Below are 18696 nucleotides of genomic sequence, written 5' to 3'. Positions count from 1 at the left end.
TAGAGGTCATCATACTAAGTGAAGTAAACCAGAAAGAGAGAAAAATACCAAATAATATCATTCATATGTGGAATCTGAAAAAAAAAAAAAAGGAAAAAGAGGACACTAATGAACTCATCTAAAACAGAAAGAGACTTGCAGACATAGTAAATAATCTTATGGTTACTGGAGAAAGAGGGTAGGAAGGGATAAATTTGGGAGTTTGTGAAATTTACAAATGTTAACCACTATAGATAAGAAATATTTTTTTTCTGTATAGCACAGGGAACTACAATCAATACCTTATAAAAATCTTTAATGAAAAAAATATGAAAATGAGTATGTGTATATATATATGTGTACATATATATATACACATGACTGGGACAGTGTGCTGTACACCAGAAACTGACACATTATAACTGACTATACTTCAATTAAAAAATTCACATACAATGGAGAAAAGAGTCTCATCACTAAGTGGTGCTGGGAAAGCTGGGACAGTCACATGTAAATCAATGAAATTAGAACACTCCTCACACCATACACAAAAATAAACTCAAAATATCTTGAAGACTTAAACATAACACAAGACACTATGAACCTCCTGGAAGAAAACATAGGCAAAATATTCTCTGACATAAATCTTAGCCATGTTCTCCTAGGGCATCTACCCAGGTAATAGAAATAAAAGCAAAAATAAACAAATAGGACCTAATTAAATATCGGAGGTTTTGCGCAGCAAAGGGTTCTATAACCAGAAAAAGACAACCTACAGAATGGGAAAAAATATTTGCAAACAATGCGACTGACAACAGTTTAATCTCCAGAATAGACAAATAGTTCATATAACTATTTAATAACAAAAAAACAAACAACCCAATCCAAAAATGGGCAGATGATCTAAATAAGCAATTCTCCAATTAAGACATTCAAATGGCCAACAGGCACATGAAAAAAAGCTCAATATCCCTAATTATCAGAGAAACGCAAATCAAAACTACAATGAAGTATCACCTCACACCAGTCAAAATGGCCATCATTCAAAAGTCCATAAATGATAAATGCTGGAGAGGGTGTAGAGAAAAGGGGATGCTTCTACACTGTTGGTGGGTATGTAATTTGGTGCAGCCATTATGGAAAACAGTATGGTGATTCCTTAAAAAACTAAACATAAACATACACTTACCATATGATGCAGCAATCCAATTACTGGGCATATATCTGGAAAAAAACTCCAATTTGAAAAGATACACAAACCCGAATGTTCACAGTAGCACTATTCACAATAGCCAAGACATGGAAACAACCTAAATGTCCACTGACAGATGACTGGATAAAGAAGTTGTGATATAGTTATACAATGGAATATTACTCAGCCTTAGAAAAGAATAAAATCATGCCATTGGAGCAACCTAGATGGACCTGGAGATTGTCATTTTAAGTGAAGTAAGCCAGAAAGAGAAAGGAAAATACCATATGATATCACTTATATGTAGAGCCTAAAAAAAAGACAAATGAACTTACTTATAAGACAGAAACAGATTCACAGACATAGAAAACAAACTTGTGGTTACCAGGTGGGGGAAGAGGGTGGGAAGGGATAAATTGAGAGTTTGAGATTTGCAGATACTAACTACTGTATATAAAATATATAAACAATATGTTTGTATGTATATCACAGGGAACTATATTCAGTATCTTTTAGTAACCTATAATGAAAAAGAGTATGAAAATGAATATATGCATGTATATGTATGACTGAAACTTTATGCTGTGCACCAGAAATTGACACAACATTGTAAACTGACTATACTTCAATTAAAAATTTTTTAAATTATTTTGGCTATCTAGGGATATTTGTATTTCCATACACAAATTTTAAAATTGTTCCAATTCTATGAAAAATGCCATGGGTAATTTGATAGAGATTGCACTGAATCATTTTAACAATAGTGATTCTTCCAATCCAAGAACCCAGTATATCTTTCCATCTATTTGTGTTGTCTTAAATTTCTTTCATCAGCTTCTTAGTTTTAAGAGTGTACGTCTTTTGCCTCCTTAGGTAGGTTTATTTCTAGGTATTTTATTCCTTCTGATACGAAAGTAAATGAGACTGCTTCCTTAATTTCTCTTTCTGATATTTCATTGTTAGTCTATAGAAATGCAACAGATTTCTGTATATTAGTTTAGCATCCTGCAACATTACCAAGATTGTTGATGAGCTCTAATAGTTTTCTAGTGGCATCTTTAGGATTTTTTATGTATAGTTTCATGTCATCTGCAAACAATGACAGTTTTACTTCTTCTTTCCAATCTGGATTTCTTTTATTTCCTTTTCTTCTCTGCTGTGACTAGGACTTCCAAAACTATGTTGAATAAAAGTGGTGAGAGTGGGCATCCTTACCTTGTTCCTGATCTTAGGGGGAATGCTTTCAGCTTTTCACTGTTGAGTATGATGTTACCTGTAGATTTGTTACATATGGCCTTTATTATGTTGAGGTATGTACCCTTAAGAATGTATGTATTCTTAAACAAGAAGGTACTTACAGTGGATCTGGAGCAGAGACACAAAAGGCCACAGGAAAGGCCTGCTAGCCTGATCCTCTATTCCAAAATACTATGTTCTGCACTGGTGCTATCTCACATAGTTGCACTTAAGGGAAGGATGAATAATTCAAATTTCAGTAGATTTTCTATTATGAGATTATTGTATTGGGAGCATAAGACCAGACTACCCACCTATAGGTGGGAGGGAGATTTTTAACTAAGGAGAGTGCTAATCTGACTGCTAATCATTCAATGAGAAAAACGAAAATGAAGTGCCAAAGAAATTGATTCCTCTCTCAGGATCCTGGGAGCAGTGCTGAATAGAAACTGTTAAAATACTCCTTTGGGGTAAACTTGATTTTGCTTAGTGGCATCAGGCTAGTGAGTAGGGGGAAGAGCATCCTGGAAAGGTTTCTGAGATTGGCTTATGTCTGGTCACGTCTTCATACAGTCACATTCAGGAGCTGTCATAATTTACTTACCCCAGACTTCCCTTTCACTATTCCCAATCTTTCTATATTCTAGTTACACGTTACAATCTAAGCCTCCTTTTTCTCTGGCATTAAATGAGGGAAATTATGTGCCAGTCCTTGAGGGAAAGCTATTATTTGCAGAAAAGAGGAACAGCAGGTTATAGGTATTCACCTTGAGATGATAGCAAGTAACCAGCAGTGGAAAGCAAAGTGACCATTGGGAGCAACACGCATTAGTTCACCATGTGACATCTGGCTGATGTGACCGGTGAATGCCACTAAACTGTGGGTCCTGAAGAATTCGTGGGAAATCCTTTGTAATACTGGAGGAGAAAAATCTGCTAGTCTAGACATCATGAATCAAGTGTAAATAAGGACTTTAGCCATTTTCATTTGGACATATGTTCAGCACAACACTTGCAATTAAATAATTCTACTGAGGTTTTCTTTGCTGGCTTTCATTTTTTATGCTCACATAGCGGACCTGAGTCTGGTATCTTTGGAAAAGCCTACTTTCAAGGTTGGCCCTTGGCGGGCATGTGGGGCCAGTGGGAGCATGGGACCCATAGAAACACATGTTTGATGACCAAATAGTAAATGTGATATATAGTCTTGAAAGGGACATTATTCCCAATTCTATATATGACTCAGTATATTCAGACCAGTAAGAATGGGAGGGGAAAATGGCACCACCGTGGCATTCCAGGTTGGCATCCTAGGCTTTTTAATTCATTCATTTATGTATTCAATAAACATTTATTAAGCCTTTCCAGTGTCAGGCACTGTTGTAGGCACTAGGTATAGAGTAATGGACAAGACTAAGTCTTGTTCGATAAAAGTTAGGCAATAAAAATACCTAAAGAAAAAAAATATAATGTCTGGTAGCATTAAGAGCTATGAAGAAAACTAAAACAGAGGAAGAGAATAGAGCGTGGGAGAGGTGGTCAGGGGAGACAGCATGTGGCAGGGAAATGGTTCTCATGAGGGGCATCTATAACAGTGGCAATTTCCTTCAGGTTCTTCGTGGACATTGAACATTTATGAGAGGATCAGAAGAGAATATGACAGAATGGTTTTTGAGCACTCACAAGATATCCAGGAAAACCAGAAACAACTGGAAGGATTTCAGAAGAGTATTGCTGTCCTAGTTACGCATATGGGGATCACAGCCATTGAAATATGAGTTATTATTCAGTGTGACTTCACTTGCATCCAGAATCTGCTAAAATGTAGGGATATTCAGATTATACAATTAATGGCACGACATGCAAATTAGAGTAATTGAGAAAGACAAAGGAAACATGTACCTGGAGCAAAGGTCAGAGGTCACATCTTGACCTGGGCTAAAGTTTAAAATATATTTTCCCAAAGCAATTATGCCATAAACAACATCTAAGGACTGTTTGAATGGTGCTACTCAATAAGTGATTTCATAATAAGATTTTTTGGGACCATCAGGGCAGTGCAACCACAATTATACACCATTACTATGCATAAACAAACAGGCATTCCTGATCCAAAACAAATGACCGATAAGTGATGTAGCCCACTACAAACCATGTTGTGATGGCTCTTATTTATACTTTGGGCAGAGGCAATGTAAGACTTTAGGCTAGCTCAGGGAATGAGATGGCAAACAGGTATTACTCCATGTGTCAACTTCAGTCTGTTGGAGTGACGTGCTAAGAAGCACTGCTTTTCATTATTTATATCTTTCACAGACATGGATGAGAGTAAGCTGGTGCTACTACCATCTGTTTTAGAAGATGAGGAGAAGTAGTGAGGACAGAGAATATAAAGTGAAGGGCTCTGTTTTCTCCCATCTTAATTAATGCACAGCATTTAATCTTAAAAAGGAGGCATACCTGGAAGTAGCTGACACTTGAAATAGCCCCCTTCTGTGTCTCTCAGGTTGATGATGACAAGAAAATAGAGTGAATGAAGCCAAACTCACTGAGGCAGTCAGTAGGAAAAAAAAAAAAAAAGAAATAGCAACCTAATAGCTCCCAAATCAGTGCAGGAATTTGTCAAGCCCAGATATCTGGGAGAATATGACTTGGAATGACCTCATTTGTAATGAAAGAAGCTTCAAGATGAGAATTTCATTGTCAACCATGACTGAAGTTGACACACATTAGCTTTGTATTTTCTTTCTTCATAAGCAATCTTTCTATTCCATAGCATTTTAAACAGGAACTGGCTACTTAAAGAAAGAAAGTAAATTTGAGGCAAATAACTAGAAATCTTGCTTCTATTTAAAAATTTTTTAAACAAATAATTAAGAAGCCCAAAGACCATTAGTTTTGACTTGGTGTGTGGGTCTGCACCAACTAAGTCAACATCTAATTGCATTTGCTGTTGATTGCTGTTATTATAATTGGAGTACAGATCTAAATAAAAGATAGTTGACCCTCCAACATGAGTTTGGGGCATTGATCCTCCATACAGTTGAAAATCCACGTGTAACTTATAGTCGGTCCTCCAAATCCACAGTTTCTCTGTATCTGAATTCAACCAACCACGGACCGTGTAGTATTTACAACTAAAAAAAATTCACATGCAATTAGGCTGACGCAGTTCACACCCATGTGGTTCAAGGGCCAATGGTATTTCTTAACAATGCAAGATAAAATAAAACCAAAACTTTCAAACAATACCTTACAGCTAAATGAGCCCAGCATTTTAGTAGGTAGGCAAGGGGCAGAGGTGTAAGTCTCTCTCTGTGCATTTGTTCCTTGCATTAACTTGAAACTAAAATTTATAATGAATTCATATTTGATTTCATTTTGGGTGTCACAGAGGAGCTTTGATTTCTTATCACTTTTGACGTAACTTTAAACCTAAATGTTAAAATAAACTTTTATTTTTAAAGAAAGTGTATTAAGAAATCACTCAGATCAAGAAACTCATACTGATAGTCATTTTTTCAAAAGTTACATTAGAATGAAAGTTGTTTTAAGAAAAAGTCATTAGTTTCAAACCTATATATCACATTAGTGACTCTGAAAAGATACCTAATATTTCAATTGTTTCTATGTACTGCTATTTTTATATTAAAGTAAAACAGTTTCCCTTTGTTGCTGACTAGTTTTTTTGAAGGTTGATCAACTATTTTTTTGAAATCATGTCACAATCAACTAATTAATGTTGCAATATAAAATATTTCATAACCTGAAGATAATTTTGTGAATGAAAGAAAACAGTCCACGTTGTATACATTTTTTAAAAAGTCTCAGATAATTAATCATTACTAGCTCTTTTGCATTCTGAAATCAGTACTTTGGTTGCTACAATAATTATAATTTAAAACTAAAAAGCTCAAAAAACCCTGGGGAAATAATGGGAGCTATGTCCTTAGGAAACTAATTAAAACTATGATTACAGATGAAAAGCAATAAAAGCAGATCAGATAAACCTTGCCTGATCACTGCTGGTAGAATTTATATTTTATAACAGTTATTTAGTTATCATCACTTTAGAAAGTTTAAATGTTCTGGTGGATTTTTTTAGGTTGTGGAATTGCCTGCTATACATGGTGTTTATTAAACAAACCTCTACAGTTGCAAAACTTGCGTATCTATACCAGTTTACTAAGTATTTGTATTTAATATCCACACAAACATCCCTCTGGGGCTTATTGCTAGTGGAAAGCTTATCCCATCTCATCAAGTCCTTTGTCAGGAATTCTCATATGAACAATTGAGTATTCTAAACATCAACAATAAAATTTTTTTTAAAATGCCAAGCAATTCCAAAGTAAAGTTGTAAATCTTGTCAAAGATTGCCTAATAGAATGGAATCATCTCAAAACTGTTCACAAATGAAGACCTAACCAAGCTATCACAGTTAACTGAAAAAGGGAATCAGCAAGAATGACAAAAAGAAATGTGTTTTCAAACAGAATGATACAAATATCAAAGAATCAATAGTGGTCTTCAGGAGAATTTATAAAACTGATTTTTTTGGGAGGTGGGCATAAGTTGTACTCTCTAAGGTCACATGGCAAAAGTCAATAATGAAAAATATAGGAATTAGTTGTATGTTATCAATTTTTCAGCAGAACTACAAAGTCCAGCATTAAAATTAGGGCAAAATTTTAGTATATACACAATAGGTTTGCATTGTTTTTCAACATATAATCCAAATTAAACATTTTTCATTAGTAACAATAAAATTTTTATTTCTGTTTTCAATGGATTCTGTTGGTGACTATAATACCAGGTAATACTTATTCTAAGGTAACAGGGGTTTCCCTATGTCATTTACTTTTACCAGATAAATCAAAATCTCTTTTTGGTTATTTTTTAGTTTTGTTTGAGGGCAGGTAAGTCATGAACGATCAGCAGTTTAGTCTGCCTGCATGTTTTTCTTTAATACAGTGTATCGTAAATCTCTTAATCAAGTCAACCAAGGCTTCTATTCATCAAAACATTACGTAAATTCAGGGTGGCTATAGAATAGTAAGAACTAACATCAACTTAGCTTAAATGTATATGTGCACTATGATTCAGCACTTTGCTTTAAATATATAGTATTTTTGTGGGGGCGAAAGTGTGTGTGTTGGTTTGTCTGTGTATAAATAGTAAAGAAATTTAGAATATGAAGTATACTGATGGGGTATGACTAGAAAGGAAAATATTAAGTATGAGCACTTTTATAGCACTCAGAGTTACATTCCTTTTTCTATTTCATCAGTTTATGTTTATTGCTATCATTTGTCTTAGAGCGAAATGGTCACTTGATAAGTCCCCCAAATTAAATAAACATGACAAGACAGACTGCTGTTTTCCAAATTATACATTTCATATTTGACCCAAGACTTCTGTTAATTTGGGGCCTTTTTTTTTTTTTTTTACTAATTTTCACAGCCTATAAATGTACATTTTTGTTCATTTATTAGTTTTACCTGTTTTCTTATGAGAACCAATAACCAAAGTACTGGTATAATATGAAGTCATTCTGGCCCAGTCAGGGGGCTTTCACATAAAAGCTCTACTGCCTGGATCACCTGGAAAAAAGGGATACTCTCATTTCTGAGACAAGGTATCTCTGTTTTCTGAAACAAATTTCTAAAAACCAGCCATTTATAGGCATGCTTCATTTTTCTCTAATGTTGATAGCAGTCAGTGGGAATTTAAGAAAATGTTAAGTAGACTCAGAATTTGATATTTTTCCCAACTTAGTGAATAGATAAAGTTTCGTATTACTTATTACATTAAACCTTAACTTTTTCTCTCTAGGTCTATGGCAAAACAGCTGTCTAAAAATTTTGTTGAAATTTGTAATCAAAACTTCCTTATGATGAACAAGGACACTGAGTTTAAAGAGCACAGGTTGAACCCAACTTGACTGTCATGTGTAAATCTCATTTGTTTTAAGGAAAACTGTACAGTACAGAAGTGTTTTGTTTTTTTTTAATCGCCTGACTAAATAGACAAAGGATCAGTAGCCAGATAGGACTTCTTTGTGCTTAAGTTTGGGGGCTTAATTTACTTCCAAAATTGGCCTAGTTTTAAAATTACTTGGAGGAATGTCAAATAAAAAATACCTATAGTATGGCTACCTTGCTGAATTACATTGACAGTTTACCAGATGTAGAAATTTTAAGGAACAGTTGATTTTGACAGATTAAAAACTAGAATTTCTTGCTCTCGGTGGCAAAGAAAATAAGGTTTCTGGAACCAGAGTCATATTTCTGGTCATAATAATATTTCACTTGCAGCACATGAGTTTATTAATGATAAAAGTAAATTTTAATTATGAAACAAGACATCTGAACTGGTAAGTTAAAACAAATTTCCTGAATTTTTATACAGTTTTTAAAATTTAATGAATTCCTCTGGAGAAAATGTAGCACAAAAACAGATTCCTTGGAGAAAAGAGTTTAATATAGTAAATGACAAATATCTCTTGGTTTGAGGTGAGACAAAACTTTTTTCTACAACTCATAATTGGACTATTTATGGAAACAATTACTTGGATCTTGACAACCACCCAGGAAAAAATATCACATAGGAAAATTTCATGCCCAAATTGTTCAGGTTGTGAAAGTTTATCTTTTGGGACAAAGAAGTTTCTGAGGGCTTTTTTTTTTTTTTTAAGTAAATTCAGAAATAGTGACCACAATTGTTACCATCAAATCTGAGATGATGCTGGAAATTTGAACACATTATCTTCCTCATACCTGTCATATGGAGAAAGCATATTCCTTTGTGAACAAAAAATACTGCAAACCGTATCAGTAAACAAAGAATGCTGAAGCCATCATCAGCGGCTGCAGCCACCCCCCCATGAAGACAAGCCTGCAGCCCAGCCTCTGCAGCCACTCACAATGGTGCACCCTGAGGGGACTCAGAATAAGAAAGGACAGGATACTGGCCCTAGATAGCTAGGTGCTTGTCAAAGGAATTAATTCAGTGAGCCCAAATGTGTGCTTCCTCCCGTACATAGAAAAGCGCTAAATTCTTTAACTTGAGATGTCTGGTTTGCTTTAGTTAACAAGTAATCTTTTAATGTTCCAACTACCTGGTCTTTGTTGTAAAGCTCCTATATATCCTAGTTCCTCCCCTACCTCTTCTGAGCAGTCCCTCAGAGCAATTGGAGAGGCTGTTAACCCCGGGCTGTGTCCTCAGAATTGTCCACCGAATAAAACATAACTCTCAACTTTTAGGTTGTGCATTTATTTCAGTCGACACCTTCTATACCTCATCTCAGTAAGCAGCTCACAGCCCACACTCCTCATTTCAGCGGGGGCGGGGGATACAGTAAAGTGTGTGCATGTGAAGCACCCCCTGAATATGCCCTTGGCAGATTCCTCGCATTTATTTCTTTACCACTCTGCATGTGAGATTAGAATTGAGGACTAAATGATGAGGGGAAAGAGGGAATGAGCAGTGGACGAGGAACAAAGACAACAATGCAGAGGAAAACTGTTTTCTTTTGCTGAAAAGCAGTTACTAAGACTTTGTGGTGCTACAGCCCCCACTGCTAGCCTGGGGAAGAGAGAATCTGTCTCAACAGGAAATCAAAAAAATCAAAGGCAAACTATTCTTAAACTCTAGTCTCTTCTCTCATGTCTGAACCAGAGGGCAACTGAGCATTTTCCTGAGTTTGTAGGGTAATGTGTGTTTATCTTTTCACAAGATTCAAGAAATAGAAACCTGCTACTCCTGAGAACCTTCCTGGGCGGGTAACCGAAAGGTGCTCAGTCTGCTGTGAGACATTTTCCAGCTTTTTCATCTGTGAATTTTTCCTTCATCCAGCCTCCCTCCTCCCCCTGTCCTGCCCTCTCCTCTCTCTCTCTCTCCCTTGTGTCTCCCTCCCTTTCCTCCTTCTATGAAGGTAAAAGAATCTAGCACTCAAATCCTCAGTAAACTAAGACTACTTTTTCTTTGTTCATTAAAGAGGAGAGAGGCAGTTGGTTTCCTACCCTTCGTCCTTAGAGTGTCTTCTTGAAAACACAAGACACTCAAACTTTTGATTTTCAGTGCAAGATCCAAGGCTTTCCGACTGTGTAACTGTAAACCCACATCTGTGAGATTAGCCTTCAAGTCTCTTAGAAGATATGCTGGAGATAACTAAAAATGGAGTCTTCTTATCTCTCAAGGAGATAAGTCTTAATGTTTTTCTATATTGTTGTATAAATTTGTATGAAATCTCTCCAGATTTTGTAGTCAATTTCAGGCTACCAATATGGGTGTAAACTTAATGCTTACTCAATGTTTGTCTTCTTTCATCTACGTTACTATGGAAGTTATTTTATTTCCCCAATCTTTCCATCCATCCCTCCCCCCTTTTTACCATTTTTCTTTCTTTCTACAAATATTTACCAAGTACTGATAACACTACAGCAAGTACAAAAAAACTTAGAATATGGCAACCAAAACTGAAACATTAAAACAAGACGGTCCCATTTGTTTCAGTATCTTTGACTTCTTCAAGATTTTAAAACACAAGTTTTTTTTTTTCTTGGTAAATTAAGTGTTATTTTAGTTAACTTTAAATTTTTTTTTTCTTATTGCAACCACCCACTTATTGTTTATGCAGGAAGTATTCTTTTGCTGCCTGCATTATTTTTAGTTCTGGTTGCAAGAATTCTGTCAAAAATGTTTGTAATTCCTTTGTTTTTGCGTGACTCGTGGTGCATTGTTCAGTGTTAATGATACATGAGGCTCGTAAATACCTTTGCTTGAAAGGAGGATTCCATTCTGACTAAGAAGTTAAATCTTTTGCTGCCATCAATCAACTACTATGTGCTTCCCTTGAGTATTAGCTTTCTACTCTTCTACCTTTTTTCTTTTAAAATTATAACCATAGCTGATTGTTTAAAAGGATAACATTTTAAAAGCAGGATAAGCAGAAATATATTTAAGTGTTTACAGCTTATTACAAAAATTAGAATATTTATTGTATTCTAGTCATGTTTGGCATTAACCAACTCACTTGACTACATATATTTGTTAAATATGTTGACAAAGATGGCCTTAACTTTCCCCTCAGCTTGACTAAACTTTAAATAGATTTATTCCTGAATATAGGCTCCTGACCTCAATTTTTTTTTTTTTTGAGCATTTTACTTTAATAAACTTGCAACTATGAATTCTCTGCCCTTTGAGATGTAAATCTCCCAGACGCTTGCCAGCTTTCCAGCCCAGGACTGTCTTTCTCAAGGACTTGAGAGCCATTCCTTTGAATTGAAATCATCAACAAAGATAGGGCCCCTGGCTTCAAGTCTCTGTGAGAAGATGGGAGTCTTTATTCGAAAAGTACCAGTTAGCAAACACAGATGGCTTAATCACATTGACCAGCCTCCCTGATGAAGTCCTCCAGTACTTTTTCACTAGCTTACCCCCCAGTGCTTAAAACCTCTTCTACCCTTGTTTCAATGGAGTTGAGATATATATATATATACACACACACACATTCACACACACAGAAATACATATGTGTATATATGTATATTATATTAAATATATATAATATATAAAATGGATTTGATATAAAAGTATACATATGTATATATATTCATTTCTATATATTTATACATATATTTTATATACATACTTTATATGTATTTATCACACACACACACAAACTAACCATAATACACATAGGCTAAATCTAGAGTAGATTTGGAGTAGAATTATCCAGGAGTCCCTCCTGTCACCTGTGAGCAAGAAGAAGCTGCTCCTTTCTGGAGAAGGGTGGAAAGTCAGAAAACAATAACAAAAACAAACAAAAAGAAGAAACAGTCACTGCTAATTTATTACAAGACTTTCACTTTCCACCACAGCAAAAGCCATGGGAATAAACCTGCTTCTGTCTGTCTCCTCCTCCTCCCATGAGCTCCTGACTTTCCCAGACCCTCACCACTGACTTGATAGTGATACTGCCTGCACGCTCAGCCCTTTTCTAGCTCCTGGGTAGATTCTTGCTGGTTTACATTTAGATCAGGATTTTTGGTCCCTGCAGATGACATGATACTATTGTCAATAGGGCCAGAATACATTGCTCTAGGATTAAGCACTGAGGGCTTCTGTGGTCTTTGCACTTTAATATTCCCTACCTGCCCTCATTATATGTTGAAAGATTTTGAAGAAACTTTATTTCTATCTTGGTTTCCCTTCTAGTATCCTCATTCCCTGTTGAGACCAGAGCTGTGCACACAACCCTAGATCTTGCAACTGCATTACCAGGACCCATTGTGAATGGACTCATCATCCAGAACATAATACACTGTGACAAAGAACTGTCTTTCTTTGAATTCCTCTTTTATTTACCTCTCTTCTGTCAGCCTGTTACTCCAACCTTACACTCCATACTCAAACTTGCTTCATTAGAATTCATAATGACTTTCTGATATAGTTAAATTCAAATACAGGACTAGTTTGGATGCAGATCGTTTTTTTATGTCTCAAGACACTCATGCTCATTGCTAAGAATCAGCACAATCTTGCCAGAAGGAAAAAAATCCAACCACAGAAGTGGTAGACATAATTTTTTTTTAAAAAAAGCAAAACACTAGTAATCAGAATGCCCTGCAAATTAGTCATATGACCTTGAACAAATCATCTAGCTATTTGGAATAGCAATTTCCTTATCAATTGAATAGGGAATTAGTACAGCTGATAATCTTACAGATCCTTTATAAATTAAAAACTATATGGTTCCTTCTGAATGCTAATGTCACACTCAGATATTTCTTAGAAATATACATTAAAAAAAAGTTTATATCATTTCCTCTGGCAACTCCTGGAGATATAGAGCCCAATGTTGTATAAGAATAAAGTTAGAAAACTTGAGAAAATATCTTTCCATGTGACTTTTAAAAAAAATGCTTCGAAATCCTTAAGGCTTTCTCCATTCATCCATGTAGTAGAGATAAAAATAAGAAATGTTATTCACCTCAAGTTTTGTGTCAGAGAGGCTGCCTCTCTCTTTTCCTGTGACATGCTTTGAGTGCCTTGGTATGAATTTGAGAAGTGGCTTTTCTCGCTCTCCAGCCAAAGTGTTGTATACTGGAGGGAGAAAAATTCATAAATTCCAATGTCTATCTCACAATTTGCCTCCCACCTGCCTAGCTAATCGTTTTCAGGTTGAGAAAGGTTGTGTCCACATTCCCCAGAACTATGAGAAGCCATTAAAAATGACAAAGATTGCTGTAATGGAGGAAATGCATAGGATCAATGTAGGTTTGGCAGGCAAAGCAAAACAACTTTCACTCACACGTATTAGGAAATCTGTTGGCAAAGCTGATCTACTATGGAGAGCAGAAGTTGAAATGAAGTCAGCCAACATTGGTAGGCTCCCATGCTCATTCGGATATACCAATGATAATGTCAGAACCATTCTTCTGCTGTCCAGTTCCAATTCAACCAATGCTTACTGAATGCCAGTCAAGTGCACAAGAATTTTGTGGATGTCATTAAGACTTATGCAAAAAAGGAAACAAATTCCAATTTCCTTCTTGTTATCCATTACCATTATCGCCAAATAAACTTGCACATTCTTTACCTCCACTAGAAAATCAAGAGAATTTTCTCAGGAGGGATAAATTGGGAGTTTGGGATTAACAGTTACAAACTGCTATATACAGAATTGATAAAAGACAAGAACCTATTTCCTAGTGCAGGGAACTATAGTCAATAACTTGTAATAACCTATAATTAAAAAGAATATGAGAAAGAATATATATATATATATAAAACCAAATCACTATGCTGTGCACCAGAAAATAACACATTGTAAACCAACTATACTTCTATAATAAATAAATAAAAATAAAAAAGAAAATCAAGACAGACTCATCCTTATATCTTTACTAATCACTGGCTTTAATCTCTACCTATAAACTTAAATATTAATGTAGTTATTATCCTACAGCCTTCTACAAATCAGACAAAAGCATCCTAAAGGAGAGAAGAGAGCTCTCTAAACATCACATTTTCCCTTGTATTTTAATTATGTATTTATGTAAGTAAACAGAGAAAGACAGAATGTGAAAGAGAGACAGAAAGAACACACGTGCACAAGCCAATTAAAATGTAAGTTTGCAGCCTAGTGGTTTGAATATTGTATGAAAATACCTTCTTACCCTGGTACAAAAGAGATGGGACAGCAATCACAAATTTGAAATTCTCATTAGACCAAGTTATTTGTCCTTTGTCAAGGAGTAGTTATTTTGTAAGGAAAATAATCTTTTCAATTTTAGGATTTAGGAGTGTGTCTTACTGCCAACGGTCTCTTTCAAACTGCAGTTATGAATTTTAGCTGAACTTCTACAAATCTAAAGTTCATTCTATTAACATAATGTTTAAAATGACCTTAAACTCTGGGTTTGTAATTTCAATGGAACCACACTTGATCTATTCTGACACACTTTTTACGAACTGATATAATCTCAATTTTAAAAATAACTAATTTAATCAAGGCAAATGAAATTAAAGAAAAACAAAAATCTATGCCAATCTTTAAGTTTGAAAGTGCAATAATATTAAAAAAAAAAATCTAGGGACACCAAAACATTCTCAAGGAGGTAATACAATAGGAGTTTAAAATGATAATCTTTCTATCTTGCTTTTGGCTAAAGTCCAAAAGGCTGAGAACTATAGAGGTTTTACATCCAACAATGAGATGTTAGTTCACCAATGCTAGAGCATGAGAAATGTTTCCCAGATTCTACAAGGTCAGCCACCTCACCTAAAAAAATTTTTTTTGAAAAAGTGAAACTTAATAGTTACAGAGATTTCCCTGGAAAGTCTTGTCAGTGAGCTAGTACTACCCCATGGGGATGGGGAGAGAATGCTTCTTTCTACATTAATCCAAATGAAGGAAGGGTCTTAAGAGCTCTCTATGCATCTTCCATAATTTAGGTGATGCATAAGAGTGGTATTTGAAGTACATCTAAGGAATTTGAAACTGAGAGGCTGTACCTATCAGTCTGAACAACACAGTTTGGGAGAGGGAGTCAAGGAAGAGCACAGTTTGATGGTAGAATTAATTTCAAAAATATCAGTAATTGAATTAAATGTAAATGCAATTGGTAATTCCAGTAAAAAGACAAAGATTGTCAAGCTGTATAAAATTGCTTTTTGATACATTAACAGCACAAAGGTAGAGAAAAACAAACTGAAGGAATGAAATAAGATATGTCATGCAAATATTAACCAAAGTTATTAATTTCAAACAAAGGGACTTTAAGGGAACTTATTTGAATTAAAATGATTCAACCCAGCATAATGATACAATAATTTAAAATCCTTCCCACAGAATAACACTGTCTCAAAACAAAGAAAAACTGAAAAAAAACTATAGAAAGTAAATATAAAAACTATAAAGAGAGATTGATATATTTCATTCAGTAATTGAAAGAACAATCAGACAAGAAGGATTTTGAGTCCTCACCTTGAAAATAAAGGTAGATGTAAACAACTTACTCCTCTAAGAATTTTTTGAATGAGCATTCATATGATCTTAAAACATTAAACAGACGCCAAGGGCAGGATCTATTCCTCCAGCAACCTTCCAATGGCTCATGTACACTGCTATATGCCAAAATAAATCTAAGACTCTAAACCTGCTTGATAATTTTTAAAAGGATATTCATCTGGATAAAATAATAGTACAAATATAAGTAATATCATTTTGCTACCCAGAGAAATAATCGTTTACCAATATCTTGCCACGCATGATAGAGTTAGCAGTCTTATGACAAGCCAAAAAAAATGACAATGAGGGAAACAATTCATCAGAGGAAACTCTCAAAGGAACAGTAGTATTTCTCCTTTGTCAGTAATCCAGAAAGTTACACAAGAGAAAGAGAGCACTAAAAGATCCCCTTTTGATGCCTTACTAGTGTCAGCAGGTGAGTGTGTAGGGAAACAGGCACTTCAAATGGCTGTTAGGAACACAAGTGGCTTGGAGGGAACTTGGCTATTTTCAATGCTATTTGGTAGACGTATTACCATTTACCAATATCCACTTCTCTTTCTTGTAGGAAAATTATTCTTCCTTACCCCCTTGAAGCAAGTAATAGTCATATGACTTGTTTTGAACAATGAAATATGGGTAGAAACTATGTGTGTCACTTCTGGGCTTTAAGAGCAAATGCAAGCTATAGTTAACTCACTACTTGTGGTAGTTCTATTCTATAAAGTCTTTATAAATAATGAAGCAGCAAATACTAAGTCATTCATTGCTCCTAGGAGAAGTTCACAGTTCAGTTGATGGAAAGAAACTTATCAATACAACTGTTAATATTTGTTTTATACATGTATCTGCTTAAAGATACATTATTGAATGTATATTTCTTTCAAATAATTAAATGCAGTATTTCTTTATGGTAAAATGGTAGTTTAAAATTTTTTCGATCCTGTGTTACATGACCTTAAAGATACTATTTTTCAGCCTTGCAACCACACTCTCCACTATTCTTTAACTGGTTCTTCTTTCATGAATCCACAAGTTTAACCATATTTTCATCTTTCCCTTTGCTTTAGATGTTACTATATAGCTTGAATCTTAATATTATAGGTGTTACTTTAGCCTCATGTACAGATAAGCAAATTTCTTCCTTTTTCTGGTTGCACTGTATTGTTGATTCAGTAACACTGAACTCAAGCCAACAGTGTTATAACTCATGTCTGAATAAAGCCTATCTAACACACACAATTCTCACTGTAAGGCACATCACAGCATTCTTGCACTTGGCAACATTAGACAACACTTCAGCACTACACTTGGGGCCATTTTAAAAAGCAAAATTAGTAACAAAAAGAACAAAACATGAAAAAGTGGCACTAAGTAGACCACAATAAAAGCCACAGTATGAGAGCAGAAACAAGAGGGCACTGTGTCACCTTGTTTGACCTCAGTTGGAAACATCAACATTGGGCAGCTTAAATTCGTTGCCATTCTGTGCGTGTGGACAAATGACCACAATAGCACTGTAAATATTGTCTTGGTGGTTATGAACAAATTTTAACAAGGAGGTAAATTTGCAAATACAGACTATAAAAGAGGACCGACTCTACAGCTTATTCTTGACCAGCAAGATTCAGACACTGGCTGCTTAATTACTGCAGTTTGCGTGGAGACCTCAACAGACCATGGGTAAACATTAAGCATGAATCAAAATTAAACTTTTGGTTTATATCTCTTAAACTTTGGGACTGTTGGTTACTGCAATGTAACCTAGCCTACCCTGACTTAAACACTCCTTGACCTAGAAATTCTATTGCAAAATTTACCTAACAAATATGCTCACACATCTGAACTAAGACATATAAAGAAGGATATAGAATATTTATAGAAGGACACATAAGAAACCAGTAACTCTGATCAACTCTGATAATCAAGATTAGAAAACTGAGGTGGCATTTTGTTTTCACTGAATATTTTTAATTTTTTGAAATTGCACATAGTGTTTTTTAATAAAAAGACAAAAACAAATTTGAAAATTGATATACATTTTACATAATAGATAAACAACAAGGACCTACAGTACAGCAGGCAACTATATTCAGGGAACTATATACAGGGAACTATATTCAATTTCTTGTAATGAGCCATAATGGAAAAAAAATGAAAAATACATGTATGTATATATATGTATAACTGAATCACTTTGCTGTACATCTGAAATTAGCATTGTAAATTGACTACACTTCAATAAAAAATAAACATCAATCAGTAAATAAATAATCAAATTGAAAGACTGTATGTGTTTCTTAAAAAAAAAAATCAGCCTTCAGGTTTCTAAGATTAGAAAAACAAAATTATACTAGATTGAAAATACCTAGAACATTTAGATTGTTTTCTGTATCAACAGATTACTTTATCACTAGGGGAAGATTATCTCATTACTTATGTGAAAGATGGACTTGAAGTATTTTCAACTGAGTGGTTTTATTCTCTTTTTTTGGACCCCAAAGCATCACTAGGGGAATGGCAACAGAACAGCTGAGAAGCCAGCATAGTCCTACTTCTTGGAGGAGTCAGTACGTTCACTGTGAGCCTACTCTGCTGTCCATAGGTACCAAATCTGTGCAGCTTACCTGGCTAGGATATCACTGGGACATGATGGAAAAGTATTAAAGGATGAAACTATTTTCTTCCAGAAATAGTGCCTTATAACCTTTTGATAAATGAGAATGCTATCTCTTTGTAAAACTATTTTTCAGAATAGAAATGCATA

The 18696-nt window shown here is 34.8% G+C and overlaps 1 protein-coding gene across 1 annotated transcript in view; it reads left to right on the top strand.

Annotated features, from left to right (window-relative positions):
* The window catches only part of LOC107034844 (protein FAM170A-like), a 591285-nt gene extending 572795 nt beyond the window's left edge, over nt 1–18490 (top strand). Inside the window, exon 20 of the mRNA XM_072957842.1 lies at nt 18434–18490. The gene's annotated coding sequence lies outside the window, so the exon portion shown is untranslated. The remainder of the gene's footprint in view (nt 1–18433) is intronic.
* Nucleotides 18491–18696: the final 206 nt, after the last annotated feature.

The sequence above is a fragment of the Vicugna pacos genome, chromosome 3, assembly GCF_048564905.1.
Source record: "Vicugna pacos chromosome 3, VicPac4, whole genome shotgun sequence".
Lineage (NCBI taxonomy): Eukaryota > Metazoa > Chordata > Mammalia > Artiodactyla > Camelidae > Vicugna > Vicugna pacos.
This window is presented reverse-complemented; position numbering and strand designations above follow the sequence as displayed.